General features: G+C 43.7%; 1 pseudogene; it reads right to left on the bottom strand.

The window, feature by feature from the left end:
- Nucleotides 1–14,604: 14,604 nt before the first annotated feature.
- LOC143866521 (germin-like protein 9-3) lies at nt 14,605–15,221 on the bottom strand (annotated as a pseudogene).
- Between the last annotated feature and the right edge of the window lie 1,537 nt (nt 15,222–16,758).

Genomic DNA, 16,758 nt, shown 5'->3' with positions numbered 1-16,758 from the left:
CTACGAGACGTAGGGACGATAAGCTCCTAAGGAGAGAAAGAAGCCCGGAGCGGAGGGAGCAAAATTTCACGCCTCTCAATACATTCAGGAACCGCATACTGGCCGTGATCAGAGGAGAAGACTTTCTCAAATGGCCGGACAAAATGCTAACTAAGGGGAACAAGCGGGACAAATCTAAGTACTGCCGGTTCCACAAGGACCATGGGCATGACACTAACGAGTGCAAGCATCTTAAGGAAGAAATTGAGCTATTGATCCAAAGGGGATATCTCAGGAAATACGTTGAGCACGGCGGTCCCAGAAGAGAGCGTCAAGAAAGAAGCCCTCAAGGCAAAAGAAGCCCCCAGGACCACGGTCGTCCCCAGTTGTGGACCCTGATCCTGAGAGAGAGGTGAGGGACGAGCCCCCAACACCCTCTAGATCTCTACATGAAAGAGAGCTCTGCCAAGGAGCTCTCGAAACGGTGCCACCCTCATAGCATAGCACGAGTGGCGATATAAAAAAAAAGAGATACCTCTTGATCCAAGGATAAATCCTGAAACCAAGATGTACCTAAAATAACTTAGAGTCGCCATCTATGGATAGGCCATGGAACCCCAAAATCAAATCCTCTGTGCAATGGATAACCAGAAATATATATGGGCTCGTGCCTGGTTACGAATGGAGAAGGTCCGAAGAGCACCCCCAATTCGTCCGAGTGCAAGCACTTGGTCTCTTATGCCATTTTCATTAACTCCAAAGAATTTTGGGTAAAATCATGTGAAATGGGAAAAAAATATCCCCGGAAAGACGTCTATCTAATCATGCATGACCAGGGGATGAAATAATAAGCACATACAAAACAAAATAAAAAATGTGTCGCCTAATCACAACTAGGTTATGAGTGACATACCTAACTAGTGTCCAAGTTATGATGGACAAACACATGCATGCTACAGCTACAGGTATAGGGCTTGCACAAGAAAGTAAGAAAACACAACAAAATATACAATATGACAACACAACAAATCCTAAGACTCTAGGCAGAAGAAGCCAAATCATTCTGTTCCAAACCCCAAAAATGGAGGATCAGGTCCGCGTAGTTCGCTGGGGTTTGGAACAGAATGATTTGGCTTTAAGCTCAAAGGTTGAAAGGGAATAATTTGACTTTTATTCCAAAGGTTGACCGAACCTGAATTGATCAGGTTGCCTACGTACCCTGTAGAAAGGGATCAGGTCAGACGTAGTTCGGAACGAAATGCCCCTGGTTTGTGGGTGTTTGAAAAGAATGTTTGATTTTGTTGATATACTGTATCTAGTCGTATGAGTATCTCTAGAGTTAGGAGGCCTCGAGTCGTGGTCGGCTAGACTAGAACGCGCTTAGATAGCCCATGGTTTTCCTTAGGATGCACAGCCTAGTCACACATAGGATGTAGGGCCCACCTGCATTAATTTAAGACAAAGTTTGTATTAGTTAGGACATATAGGGAGTCCTAAAAATTACAATTTACTTGAACTTAAGTAATAGCAAGAAGCTTTAAAAACTAGTCGAATCTAGTTGATCGAGTCTAGGATAGCGGTCCTAGAGGGTTAGGCATTGTAGTTTAGCATAAGTCGCCGAACTACGTTGACTCTGATTCTTCTCGAGGCCGGGATACGTAGGGCAGCCAGGATGGATAGCCATTTTGGTCCGAGTCAAGTATCACATTAGAGTCTAGGGTTTGTCGCGTGAAGTCGTGTTGTGTTGTGTGTTTTGCTGTGTTTTCTTACTTTCATATACAGACCCTATACCTTTAGCTTTAGCATGCATGTGCTTGCCCATCAGAACTTAGACACCAATTAGGCATGACACTCATAACCTAGCTATTCTTAGGTGCCATGTCTTTCATTTCTTTTGTGTGTGCTTCTTATTTATCTCCGAGACATGCATGATTAGCTAGACGTTATCTCGGGGGATACTCATTCCCATTTCGCATGATTTTCGCCCAAAATTCTTCAAAATTAATAATAAATGGCATAAGAGACCAGGTGCTTGCACTTGGACGAATTGGGGGCGCCTAACCCCTTCCCCATTCGTCATCAGACACGGACCTTTTGTATCTCTGGTTATCTGTTGTGACAGAGCACAGCATGGGATCCAGTGCCTACTTCCTTGGATGACGACTCTTTGTTTGTTTAAGGTACGTCTCGAATCCGGGCTAGTCCCCGAATCGAGAGGTATCTCACTTTACATCGCCACTCATGCTGTGAGGGGTACTCTTTCGAGAGTTCCTTCGTGGAGCTCTCCTTCACGTGGATGATCTAGAGACTCTCTAGGGGCTCGTCCCCCCGCCTATCTCGGATCGCGGTCCACAGCTGTGGACCCCGATCCCGAGGACTGCAGGCGAGGGACACGAGATCCCACGCCGGTCCTCTAAGATCTCCACAATGTGAAGGAGAGCTCTATCAAGGAACTCTCGAAATGATGCCACTCACAGTATGGGTGGCGATATAAATGAGATACATCTCGATTCAAGGACCAGCCCGAAACCAAGATGTACCTATAACAAAGAAGAGTCGACATCCAAGGAAGTAGGCCCTGGATCCCATGAAATACTCTGTTGCAACGGATAACCAGAGATACAAGAGTCCGTGCCTGATGACAAATGGGGAAGGTGTTAAGCGCCCCCAATTCGTCCAATTGCAAGCACTTGGTCTCTTATGCCATTTTTAATTAATTTTGAAGAGTTTTGGGCTAAAATCATGTGAAATGGGAACGAGTATCCCCGAGAAAACGTCTATCTAAGCATGCATGACCCGGGATGGACAAAAGAAGATAAACATCCAAATCCTAACTCACCGCATCTACTCCTAACCCATCACATCTAGGAAAGCAATAACATCCGCATGCACAGCTACAGCTAAGCAAGTAATGGCAAATATGATAAGCAGAAAAGCAGTAAATATCTACAGCTAAGCATGTGAAACTAAACGCACAAGGAATAAGCAAGCTGAAAGTAAACACACAAGGAACCAAATACAAACACACGATAAACTAAAAGATGCGAGGAAAGAAAGGAATAAGAAAATAGACGGTATGCGCAAACCCAAAATGCCAGGGAAAAGAAAATGGGACATACAATAGACTCAGGTAGCGATTCTAAAGGAATCGAGCTCAGTGATCCTGATCCGCTAAAGATCGGACAAGTCTCGCGATCGTCATAGCCTATCGTTGGGCTCAGCGAGGACAATCCCTGTGAAGGGGCCACGCTACGTCGTCACCCATCCCAAAACCCGATAAAACGTATAAAAAACGGGAAAACCACGATATTATCGGAAATGAAATGAAAAGAAGGCTCCGAGTGACCTGGCAATCACCATCCTTGCCCATTTTGATTTTTTGATTTTTGGGAAAAGCTTAAAAGATATTTTTAGATGCTAAAATGATTTTTTTTGAAGGGTTGAAATGATTTTATTGAAAAGTTTGACTGAACTTGGGATGAAGATCCCAAGCTGCCTACGTACCCTGTAGAAAGGGATCAAGCCAACGTAGTTCGAAACAGCATTTCGAAACACGCTTTGAATGCTTTTTGATGTTTTTTGGATTTTTGTTATTTGATTTTTATGTATTTTTATCCCTTTTGATTGAAAGGGGATTTTGGCTCAAGAGGTTGCCGTCCGTCATCACCTAAACCCGACGAGTGTTCCCAAAATCGATAGGGATCCCGAAGCCCGAGCAAGATCCCTAGGAACGTGAAGAGAGTAGTCCCAAAAGGAGGACAAGGTGGAACCCTTGAATCCCATAAGAAATGATGACCTCAGAAAGAAAGGAAACCCCCTACACCCTGTAAGAATCCTAAGAAGGGAAAGAGGATGTGAAGGGCAAAGGGTCGACTCAAGAATCATTCCGTCATCGCCTGAACTTGAGAGGAAAATTGCCTAGGATGAATAAACAAATTGAACACAGGTGATAATCCCAAGCCTTACTGAACGTTTTCAACCAGGAAGTAATCCCTAAGGCTAAGAACACATCATCATCAAATCAAGTTGATCGGGAAATAATCTTGAAATTTTATCAAACACCTTGAAACACAAAACAGGTGATTTAGTGTCTGCACAGATGTTAACACTAGCTTCAGCTATCACAAACTTGATAAACTAAATGAAATAAGCGAGCATAGCTGACATTATCAGGCAATGAATTGATAAAGATCAAAGACATTAAAAGATAGAAATGGAAGCATTAGAGCCACTGAATTAGGAAGCATTATCAGTTCAATTTGTAAACACAATATTGCCCCCACAAATAGGCTGTCTGGTCCCAAGATTAAATCCTAGTGCATTTGGATCCAAAACCAAGGAATCGAATGAGACCAGATTTGTTGGGCCACTCCATTTGTGAAACTCAGGTATAATCTGATTTCCTCACATACAGGGCATTTAAAAATGAATCACAGGTGAAGTCACAATTTGAAAATTTGACCATAATAATACCGTTCAGGGATAAAAACCATCGGCAAGAACATCAAATGGAAATCAGTTCCATAAGCCAAACACCATACGTTCAAAGAAGGCACTATACCGAAATTAAATTAGAATAAGAGGGGAATAAAATGATACCAGGATGTGCTGTTGATAGAGATGTTGAGGCAGTGGTTGGCTTGGCAGTGATGGTTATCCTTGCGAAAAGGAAGACCCTATGTTGGACTGAGAATTGGTACTCTGCTGCCCTGACTGTGGAGAGTTTGATGAAATGACCTGAGATTGAAGGATTATTTGGTGGAACAGATGTGTGTGGGATGGATGTGCAGAGACAATGGTAGGTGAGGAAGGTGGAAGTTAGGTGTGGAGGAGGAAATGAGGGCAGTAGTTGGGGTGAAATTAAAAAAAAAGAAAAAAGAAAAAAGAAAAAAGGGAAATGGAAGAGGGTTTGGGTGAAACTAAAAGGGGGTTAGTGGCAAAGGAAGATAAGGTTTTAAGGTGTGGTTGAAAAGGGGTTTTGATGGAATTGCAGAGGTGAGGGATTTTTGCTCGGAGAAGGTGGGGGTGATGGTCGGATTTTGGGTTAAAATAGGGGTGTGGATGAGATGGGTATTTGAAATGAAGGGAGAAGTGGTTGCCAATGGAAGAAAACCCAAGTGGGTTTAAAGGATTAAAGAAAACGGTGGTGGGGGGAGTGGCCGGAGCAAACGGTCGGCAGGAATGAGGTTGGGGAAAACGACCCCAAACCTCCCTTTCTCTCTCTCTGTCTCTCTCTCTCTCTCTATTGCTCTGTTCTCTCTTTCTTTTTCTTTTTCTTTTTTTTAAGAAGGGAGAAGAGGGTTTGAGGGAGGCCGGTGGTGGTGGCTATGGGTTTTCGAGGTGGATTCGGGGTAGAAATGGGTTTCGGTTTTCGAGATGGGGGTTGGAGAAGATGAGGGTGGAAGAGGGTTTTCGAAGTGTGGAGATGGGTTTCGGTTTGGTGGTGGTTGGTGGTGGTGGGTTTCGGTTTTTGGGGGTGGGGAAAACGGGTTTCGGCTTTGGGGGGTTGAGGAAGGTGAAGGTGGAGGATGGTGGGGGATTTTCGAAGGGTGGTGGTGGTGGTTCGGTGGAGGTGGTGGTTGGTGGTGGTGGGTTTCGGTTTTTTGGAGGAGAAGAAAGTGGGTTTCGGCTTTTGGGGGTTGAGGAAGCTGAAGGTGGAGGATGGTGGGGGATTTTGAAGGGTGGTGGTGGTGGTGGGTTTCGGTTTTTGGAGGAGAAGAAAGTGGGTTTCGGCTTTTGGGGGTTGAGGAAGGTGGCTGGCGGTGGCGCGGTGGAGATGGGTTCTGGGTTTCTGGTTTGAGGTGGAGGATGGTGGCTGGTGGTGGCGCGGGGGAGATGGAGGTGGAAGAAGGATGGAAGAGGGTTTGTAAATAAATAAATAAAAATGGGTTGTGGAGGAGGATGGTCGTCAGTGGAGGTTGGCTCCGGTAATGGAGGAGGTGGAGGCGGCTTGGGTTTTCAAAGTGGTGGTGGCTAGAGGTGGTGGAGCGAAGGTGGTGGTGGCCGGTTTTCCCCCTCCTCCTTCTCTGCTATTGTGGCTGCAAAAAAGAACGAGGTCTCCCTTTTTCTTCAGAAAATCCCTTGCCCTCTGGTATCCACGAGATTTTTATTTTATAGCTAGGGTCAAAACCCTCATCCTAATCTCAGCCATCCATTCTCCTTTTGATCCTATGGCTTATGTCCATTGCTCGTCCAATTCTTCTGAAATGTGTAGGGATGCTCTCGGAGAGGTTAACCATCCTGGGAAAATTTGTATCAATTAGTGAACACTGTGGGTTAATAAAATTTTGGGGTTTCTTCGCATTCAGGGTTCGATTCTTCAAAAAATTTATGGACTCAGCTTTCGGGAATTTATTCGATTTCGAAAATTGGGTCAGGTCAAAATGGGGTGTCTACAACAGCCACCACCATTTTCTTCTTCCTCATCTTTTTCTACTTTTTCTTCTCCCCCACACCCACATCTCCACCCTAACATTTCCCCCTCTCATCTTCTCCGGCCGTGCTCCGGTCAAGCTCCGACCGGCCATTTGCAACCCCCCGATCATCTTTCTCTTCATTTTCTTCTTTTAATAATCACCTCTATTTCCATTCACCTCCACCATCTTCCCTATCCCCTAAACCCACTTCATCTTTTTCCCAAACCCATTTGCAGCCACCATTAGATCCACCACCACCACCACCACCACCACCCAGCTTCAGCCACCCCCATCTCACTCTCCACCAAATCCAATCCGAGTATCACTATCTCTATTTCCTCCATTGATTCCGGCAAGGTCTGTCATCTCCGGGTGTATAGCAATTAGACTCACAGAATTTTCGTTGGAATCCCCACTGAATTGAACAGGTAAGTGATCTAATTTTTATTTCTTCTCAATAATGTTTGATTTGTTTTCCAAGATTTGCATAAAGGGCATGGATTTTGTTTGGCTTTAAAATTTCAATACCTATTGCTTTGGTTTAATAAGCTGAGCTTGTTTTGAGTGAATTTGAAATTGATTTACTTGGTTGAGATCACTTGAAAGTTACACTGAGTGTTGTTGGGGCACATGTAATTCCAAAAAGCATAATCAGACATATAGCGTTTGAGTGATCCAAGCTATTCATTATCTTATTTCAAATTAGGATAGGGCATGCCCAGCTAAGTTTATTCATGAGATGATTTTGATCCTTTGACTCCTTGGGATTAAACCATGTAATGCAATGATGAGATGCTCATGAATCTTGAATGGTCGGGATTATCAAAGGTTGGGTCTGCTGTGTTTTGGTCAATGAGCAATGTGAGCCCATGGTTCAGCCACTGTTAACACAATTCGGTCCATGATTTAACCCCACTTTTGTGCACATTTTGAGCCCATGATTCAGCCCATTTTTAAGCACAATTCAGCCCCCATTTTAAGCCCATTTCAGCCCCTGTTTGAGGCACGATTCTGTCCACAGTTCAGTCCATGTTACTGCCCCTGTTTTGCGCACAATTTAGTCCATGTTGCTGTCCCAATTTTGCACAAGATTCAGCCCCTGTTGTTGCACAAGTACAGTTCAAGATCCAGCTCCTTGTTTTGCACATTTATCCCACCATTCCGTCACAGATTTTTACACATTTCAGCCCATGGTTTAGTCCTAGTTTCGGCACAATTCAGACCCTGTTTTGCATAAGTCCGGCCCATAGTTCAGTCATGATTCAATCCATGTTTGATGTAATGCAATGACAGTTCACTCTCTTGTTGTTTAGCCCATGTTCTCTGCTATGGAATCAGCCCAGTTACTTGTAATTCAGCCTATGAAATCAGTTTCTGTTTAGCACAAAATTCAGTTCATAGAGATTGTATAAGTTCATCATGTACAAGTAAAAGTATCACCAAATCTATGTACAGGTGTGTCAATACAGTGAATGTATGTGGATGTGTACTTGCTTGCAGGCATGTAAGTGTGAGCTTGTGACTATGTGTTTGAATGAGGATGTATGTGAGAAGATATATATGCCCATGTCTATAAATAGATGTATGTCTCTGAATGTGTATGTGTATGTCTTCTCCTAGGTATAGTGATCCTTAGTTCTGAATTTTCTATTTTTCGACCTCAAATGATCAAAACTTAAAAAAAAAAAAAATATTCAATCTTGTAGATCTCGTCGAGCCGGTCAGTTCGACATATGGCGGTCCAAATTTGGCCAAGGAACGAAAAAGTTGTGCCCGTTTAAAGTTTTCAGTCCATAACCCTGTTTTTGTTCAAGTTTTTTAGAAATTATCGTGTTGAATAACTTGGTTGAGATATGCACAAAAGTGGGGTTAAATTATCGTGCTGAATTGTGCTTAAAAATGGGCTGAATCATGGGCTCAAAATGTGCACAAAAGTGGGGTTAAATCATGGACCGAATTGTGTTAACAGTGGCTGAACCATGGGCTCACATTGCTCATTGACCAAAACACAGCAAACCCAACCTTTGATAATCCCGACCATTCAAGATTCATGAGCATCTCATCATTGCATTACATGGTTTAATCCCAAGGGGTCAAAGGATCAAAATCATCTCATGAATAAACTTAGCTGGGCATGCCCTATCCTAATTTGAAATAAGATAATGAATGGCTTGGATCACTCAAACGCTATATGTCTGATTATGCTTTTTGGAATTACATGTGCCCCAACAACACTCAGTGTAACTTTCAAGTGATCTCAACCAAGTAAATCAATTTCAAATTCACTCAAAACAAGCTCAGCTTATTAAACCAAAGCAATAGGTATTGAAATTTTAAAGCCAAACAAAATCCATGCCCTTTATGCAAATCTTGGAAAACAAATCAAACATTATTGAGAAGAAATGAAAATTAGATCACTTACCTGTTCAATTCAGTGGGGATTCCAACGAAAATTCTGTGAGTCTAATTGCTATACACCCGGAGATGACAGACCTTGCCGGAATCAATGGAGGAAATAGAGATAGTGATACTCGGATTGGATTTGGTGGAGAGTGAGATGGGGGTGGCTGAAGCTGGGTGGTGGTGGTGGTGGTGGTGGTGGATCTCATGGTGGCTGCAAATGGGTTTGGGAAAAAGATGAAGTGGGTTTAGGGGATAGGGAAGATGGTGGAGGTGAATGGAAATGGAGGTGATTATTAAAAGAAGAAAATGAAGAGAAAGATGATCGGGGGGTTGCAAATGGCCGGTCGGAGCTTGACCGGAGCACGGCCGGAGAAGATGAGAGGGGGAAATGTTAGGGTGGGGATGTGGGTGTGGGGGAGAAGAAAAAGTAGAAAAAGATGAGGAAGAAGAAAATGGTGGTGGCTGTGGACCTCGATCCGAGAGAGGCGGGGGGATGAGCCCCTAGAGAGTCTCTAGATCATCCACGTGAAGGAGAGCTCCACCAAGGAACTCTCGAAAGAGTGCCCCTCACAGCATGAGTGGCGATGTAAAGTGAGATACCTCTCGATTCGGGGACTAGCCCGGATTCGAGGCGTACCTTAAACAAACAAAGAGTAGCCATCCAAGGAAGTAGGCCCTGGATCCCATGCTGTGCTCTGTCGCAACAGATAACCAGAGATACAAAAGGTCCGTGCCTGATGACGAATGTGGAAGGGGTTAGGCGCCCCCAATTCGTCCAAGTGCAAGCACCTGGTCTCTTATGCCATTTATTATTAACTTTGAAGAGTTTTGGGCGAAAATCATGCGAAATGGGAACGAATATCCCCCGAGATAACGTTTAGCTAATCATGCATGTCTCGGAGATAAATAAGAAGCACACACAAAAGAAATGAAAGACATGGCACCTAAGAATAGCTAGGTTATGAGTGTCATGCCTAATTGGTGTCTAAGTTCTGATGGGCAAGCACATGCATGCTAAAGCTAAAGGTATAGCGTCTGTACATGAAAGTAAGAAAACACAGCAAAACACACAACACAACACGACTCCACACACGACTTCACAGGACAAACCCTAGACTCTAATGTGATACTTGACTCGGACCAAAATGGCTATCCATCCTGGCTGCACTACGTATCCCGGCCTCGGGAAGAATCAGAGTCAACGTAGTTCGGCGACTTATGCTAAACTACAATGCCTAACCCTCTAGGACCGCTATCCTAGACTCGATCAACTAGACTCGACTAGTTTTTAAAGCTTCTTGCTATTACTTAAGTTCAAGTAAATTGTAATTTTTAGGACTCCCTATATGTCCTAACTAATACAAACTTTGTCTTAAATTAATGCAGGTGGGCCCTACATCCTATGTGTGACTAGGCTGTGCGTCCTAAGAAAAATCATGGGCTATCTAAGCGCGTTCTAGTCTAGCCGACCACGACTCGAGGCCTCCTAACTTTAGAGACACTCATACGACTAGATACATTATATCAACAAAATCAAACATTCTTTTCAAACACCCACAAACCAGGGGCATTTCGTTCCGAACTACGTCTGACCTGATCCCTTTCTACAGGGTACGTAGGCAACCTGATCAATTCTAGTTCGGCCAACCTTTGGAATAAAAGTCAAATTATTCCCTTTCAACCTTTGAGCTTAAAGCCAAATCATTATGTTCCAAACCCCAGCGAACTACGCGGACCTGATCCTCCATTTTTGGGGTTTGGAACAGAATGATTTGGCTTCTTCTACCTAGAGTCTTAGGATTTGTTGTGTTGTCATATTGTATATTTTGTTGTGTTTTCTTACTTTCTTGTGCAAGCCCTATACCTGTAGCTGTAGCATGCATGTGTTTGTCCATCATAACTTGGACACCAGTTAGGTATGTCACTCATAACCTAGTTGTGATTAGGCGACACATTTTTTATTTTATTTTGTATGTGCTTATTATTTCATCCCCTGGTCATGCATGATTAGGTAGACGTCTTCCCGGGGATATTTTTTCCCATTTCACATGATTTTACCCAAAATTCTTTGGAGTTAATGAAAATGGCATAAGAGACCAAGTGCTTGCACTCGGACGAATTGGGGGTGCTCTTCGGACCTTCTCCATTCGTAACCAGGCACGAGCCCATATATATTTCTGGTTATCCATTGCACAGAGGATTTGATTTTGGGGTTCCATGGCCTATCCATGGATGGCGACTCTGAGTTATTTTAGGTACATCTTGGTTTGAGGATTTATCCTTGGATCAAGAGGTATCTCTTTTTTTTTATATCGCCACTCGTGCTATGCTATGAGGGTGGCACCGTTTCGAGAGTTCCTTGGCAGAGCTCTCTTTCATGTGGAGATCTAGAGGGTGTTGGGGGCTCGTCCCTCACCTCTCTCTCAGGATCAGGGTCCACAACTGGGGGTGACCGTGGCCCTGGGGGCTTCTTCTGCCTTGAGGACTTCTTTCTTGACGCTCTCTTCTGGGACTGCCGTGCTCAACGTATTTCCTGAGATATCCCCTTTGGATCAATAGCTCGATTTCTTCCTTAAGATGCTTGCACTCGTTAGTGTCATGCCCATGGTCCTTGTGGAACCGGCAGTACTTAGATTTGTCCCGCTTGTTCCCCTTAGTTAGCATTTTGTCCGGCTATTTGAGAAAGTCTTCTCCTCTGATCACGGCCAGTATGCGGTTCCTGAATGTATTGAGGGGCGTGAAATTTTGCTCCCTCCGCTTCGGGCTTCTTTCTCTCCTTAGGAGCTTATCGTCCCTACGTCTCGTAGGGTTCTTTTCCTCTTCCGGCATTTTTCTCCTCCCTGAGTCCAGGGCTGCCAACGTTTCTTCTATAGAGATGTACTCTTCCGCCCCCACCATAAGATCTACCAATGAGTGTGGGTTCCGACGAGGTACAGCTCGGCGGAATTCGATTGATTTAGCACCCGCGAGGAGTGCATTTGCAGCGGCAGAGGGATCTAAGCTCGGGACTTGCAGGGCTTCTCTGTTGAATCGGCTGACAAACACTTTTAAGTTTTCACCATCTTCTTGTCTAAGAGCCATTAGTCGGTCTTGCGCGGCCTTCGGCTTCTCATGAAGTGCCTGACCAGGTCGTCTGCAAATTCTTCGAAACTATCTATAGAGTTCGGTTTGAGCCTCGAGTACCAATCTCTTGCAGCTCCAGTCAAGCTGGTTGGAAATGCCCTACAGAGGAATCCGTTCGAAGCTCCGTGCAAGAGCATCATGGTTCTGAATGTCTCCAGATGATCTACGGGATCCGTGGTCCCATCGTACCGTTGGACCGGAGGCATTTTGAATCCTTTTGGAGCCGGCGCGTTTAGCACGTTATCTGTGAAAGGATGTCCGTTGGAGAACGACTTTATGGAGGACCGATTGTGGTTTTTTGGCCAGTTCTTCGATCCGATGGTCAATCTCTTCAAATCTTCGCAGTACGGGATCAGCTCTCTTTTTCTGTCCGGCTGCACGGTTTGGCCTTTGTTTCCACAGTGGGGCTTGCCGCTGAATCCGAGCGGCTCTCCGGACTTCTTCTGTGACGGCTGGATCTCTTTCGCTCTGCATGAGCGGCTCGGGGCCGGTGCCTCTGCACGGATCTGGACCGATATCGCTTATGAGGTTCAGTCTGCGCCAGACCTGCCCGAGAGTGATGGTCATGTCTCGAGTGAGAATGATGAGTCTGATCGCGGCGGGGCAGTGCAAGCTCCCCCACTGGTGGATCCATCCTTACCTCCGGGGGTGCAGAGACCTCAGGGGGAAGGTCTTGAGGGACCTGCTGGACTAAGCTCTTGTAATGGTCGACCAACATGGTCATTTGTTGAAAAAGAGTTTGAACCTGCTCGGGCTTAGGAGCCGAAGCCGGAGTCGACTGAGCAGGGCTTGGCTCCGCTGTGGCCGGAGGAATGACAACCCTCGAGGCGAGTCATTCTCCCCTAGCGTTTTGACGTGGTGTAGGTCGGACTGTCCGAACAGGAGGTGCTCTGGTACTCTTCCGTCCTGCCATTTTTCTTGAGACTTAGAACGGCTTCTTGTTCGGGTCCCACGGATGGCGCCAATCTGTTACGCCCTGAATTGGTAATAGATAAGGCAATGACGTAAGAGCTGATCTGGCGAATCCTGATAGCTGAGTTGATAAAGAGGCAATAACCTGCACGACGGCACACGAGGTCAAAAGGTCGACCCGGAGTCCTTGTTCCGGACGGGCACTTCGACACTCAAGTCAGTGAAACTGAACTGCCAAAGCGATGAATAGTGATTTTTTGGGATTCGAGTCATTTACCTTGTCTTTATGAGGGCTATTTATAGCGGGACTTTGAGTGTAAGTTTGCTTATCCTTTTGGGACATGTGTCGTTCTGTTATTGAGCCAAATTGTGCCTCTACTTCTTTGTCCTTAGACAAGTGTCAACCCATGGTTGGGTGAGGTGAACAGATGATTCCATCTTGGTTTGGCGCAATGACAAGAATATCCTTTAGGAGATGAGGGCTTTTAGGGGTTTGCCCTGGTGCCACGTGTCGTATGACGATTGGGGTTGTTTTGCATACCCCATCACAAATATATTTATTAAACCCCCATTTTGAATTTAGTTAAACAATGGGATTTTAACGTTTTTCTAATATTCCGTATATTTCAATATTTTCTCAATTCAAATGTTCATAGGCTTGACCATCCAAAAAGTTAGGCTATTTTTAAAAAAAATTCGAAACACATTTATTTGAGAAAATAATATTTAATAATAGAATAATTTTACAAAAATCGTGTCGCTTAGTTTTATAAAAAATATTCTAATAAAAAATTCAATTTTGGTTGATATCGATCATCAAGTATAATCAGAGTAATTATACTTATCTATCGTGCATCTGTTGGGTACCCTAAACACATTTAAATTAAATACATAATTAAACAACGAATAATTGAAAATTCTATTATTAATTCCTCAACTATGATCAGCACATTGCAATGACTCATAGTATGGACATTCGTCAGGCCGTCCTGTGTAGTACTATATGTCCCATACGCAAGAGTTCGCCACAACAACTTCTCTAGTGAAATAAACTATATATTAACTATTATATTATAGTGCATACAATTCAAACGTATTTCTGAAAACATAAAAAGCCGAAGTCCATTGAATTAGTTATCGAATCCGTCATACGTGTGTGTATTTTCACATGTTGTAAATGGGCACATTTCAGTACTGTGAGAGAACAACACACAATCCATGTGCTTACTTAAACACAAAGTCAACAATCTTCACGAGCAGATCCCTTCAGACAAACCCTAACGGAACAGTCCAAGTACCACATTCCAAGGCCAAAAAATTCCGTCCACAGGTCCGCAGGTCCGCAGGTCCTATCATCACTGCTATATATTTTGTGGTCGTGTCCTTGTTCTAATTAGGTTAGTTCACTTTCCGACAGGTTACTCACCATGGAAATATAGATCGTAACGGGCTAAGGGGGTTTCAGATAATTCAATAGGAGAGAGCTGGATTACTAACAATGAAATGGTTCTGCAAAGCCATATAAAATGTCGTAAAATCACAAAAGCTAGGATCCCTGTGGGTTGAACACTCATCTAGTAGCAAAGGCGAAATAATTAAAGATCCAACCCATTATTTGGCATTTCAAAGAAAGAAAAACAAATTGAGAAAGAGTAATTAATCAAAATGGCATGTTGATTAATACCCAAGAAAGATAATGAACCATTATTCACTTTGACAAAAAAATGCATAGCTAAACATAATGACTAATAAGGGAAGAAGAACAACAACATTAAGGCTTAGGTACCAGCCCAGCCTTGATTTTCTCAACAGTGGCAACATCGGTCTTGAATGACTTGGCAAGGATGCCATCATCGATGCCGGTCGAAAAGACAGTGCTCGGAACCGACACAGTCCCGGCACTTGCACTACCGAAGGCGGAGATGGCGAGAGCAGGGTTCTTAGCATCATTGTTGTATTGAAAGTGTAGAAGGCCCTTAGGGAACACAAACATGTCACCAGCTTGGAGTGTTTGAGTGTAGAGCTTGTTAGTGGTGTCAACAAAACCCACCTGTAGAGAACCACTTAGGAGGAACAAGAGCTCGGCGGAGCGAGGGTGAGTGTGAGGAGGGTTGACGGAAGCCGAAGGGAAAAGTAGTACGGCGTAAGAGACACTCTGGCCATCCAGAGCCAGGAATTCGGCTTTGGTTGCTTTGATGACCTTAAAAGTAGTAGGAAGGTCTGCCCCGACCAGTGTGCGCATGCCCGTGAAGGTGAAAAAGTTGCCGTCTGCGGGGGGAGGATCAAGTCTGAGATAATGTCTGGATCACTTGCATGGGCAATGTGAGATGTGGCCATGGCAACTAGTAGGAGGAGGATGGCATGTTTGTTGCAAATTGTGAAGGCCATGGATATGATGGTTTAATATAGAATTGTAGTATGTAAGATATGTGAGATAAAGTAGAAGGGGGTGGTTTTGAGTAGAAAGGTGCAGATATGGAAGTAATGAAAGGATATTTATAATGGCGAGGTGAGGGAGGCATGCATGAAGGCCGGCTTGTGAGGATGGAGATTACGAAGTCATTGTTTAATTTCTTGTTTCTCGTTGGTGCTTAGGAGGATATCAGGAAAGACGGCCAGCTTATTGTTTAATTTCAAGTCATTGCCCGATAAAACATCTTGAACAGAAATCCCGTTGCTTTAGTTTTAATTTCTTGGCGGAGATATGAACAGGGTTGGATGTATCAAGGGCCTAGGATCATCCGATCTATATTTTTTCAACTGCATTTCACCAAACTAATAGCGGTTGAAAAACTTCCATTGATTCTTGAAACACAAGTATCTGACTAATTTGGGTGTGCTTTGTCAAAAATAGTTTTGATATTAAACATATTAGCCATTGTTTGAGATAATGATAACCGATGGTGAGCCTCCAAGCCGATTATTGGACTCAAAATTAATGTAATTTGAGTCCAACAGTCGGTTTGGAGACTCACTATCGGTTTTCACATTCTCAAACGAACAGGGCCTAACCACCTGAGTGTGTCGCCAAAAATCAGCTCATTGACTTTCCCCTAAATGGCTGAAATTTAGAAAACAGTTTTTCAGATGGACAGATACCAGTCATTCACGGGAAAGTGAATGGGCTGATTTTAGGGGGGTCGCACTTAGTCACGACGGAGTTGAAACTCCCTCAGTTTTGATATTAGTTGGAAACTTCTGTCAATTCCTGAAAAAAACCCACTGGTATACAAGGGAGAGGTCTCACACTTTCCTTTACCCTCTCTAACTCTTTTATCTCACCTTCTGCAAAGTCAGTGCTCTTGTTTGACAATTTACATTTAACTAGATTTTTCAAATCACATCATGCCATCAATTTGTGACCAAAATAATCATGCTAGACTTTTTGAGTCATAAACAGATCAAAATTCATGCCATCAATTTGTGACAAAAATAATCAAGCTAGATTTTTTGACTCATAAAAAATTCCAAATGCTCTTATATGTGAAAAGACAAAATTTGCCTTGTTAATAGACAAAATACCCTATGCTCACTGATATGTTTTATAGGGACGGTCTCACCAACTCAACTCAAACCCATGCATCTAGTGTGCGGCAGATCACTGTACATATGTCTTTCTCCCATTTTTTACACAGATGTATAGCATGGCCCAGCATAGGAATTTTGGTCACAAATTGATGGCATGACCGGATTTGCAAAATTCACTTAGGGCTCGTTTGGATGCCGAGAAGATTTGGATTTGGATTTCTCACATTTGCAGCCCTTTTTGCTTTGTAATTTGGATCCGATCAAATTCTTGGATTTCTAATTCAGCAGCTGACTGAGAAAAAAATTTGATTTATAAATATGCTGTGGAAATAAGAAATTGGAAATCCACAGATCTGGCAGTTTCCTTCACCCTCTTTGCTCCTCAACCTCTCCTCTC

This window comes from Tasmannia lanceolata, unplaced genomic scaffold (assembly GCF_043159265.1).
Source record: "Tasmannia lanceolata isolate RefF3 unplaced genomic scaffold, GAP_Taslan_0.1 ptg000135l, whole genome shotgun sequence".
Classification (NCBI taxonomy): Eukaryota; Viridiplantae; Streptophyta; class Magnoliopsida; order Canellales; family Winteraceae; genus Tasmannia; species Tasmannia lanceolata.
Note: the sequence above shows the minus strand (reverse complement) of the source record. Positions and strands in the feature narration are given on the sequence as shown.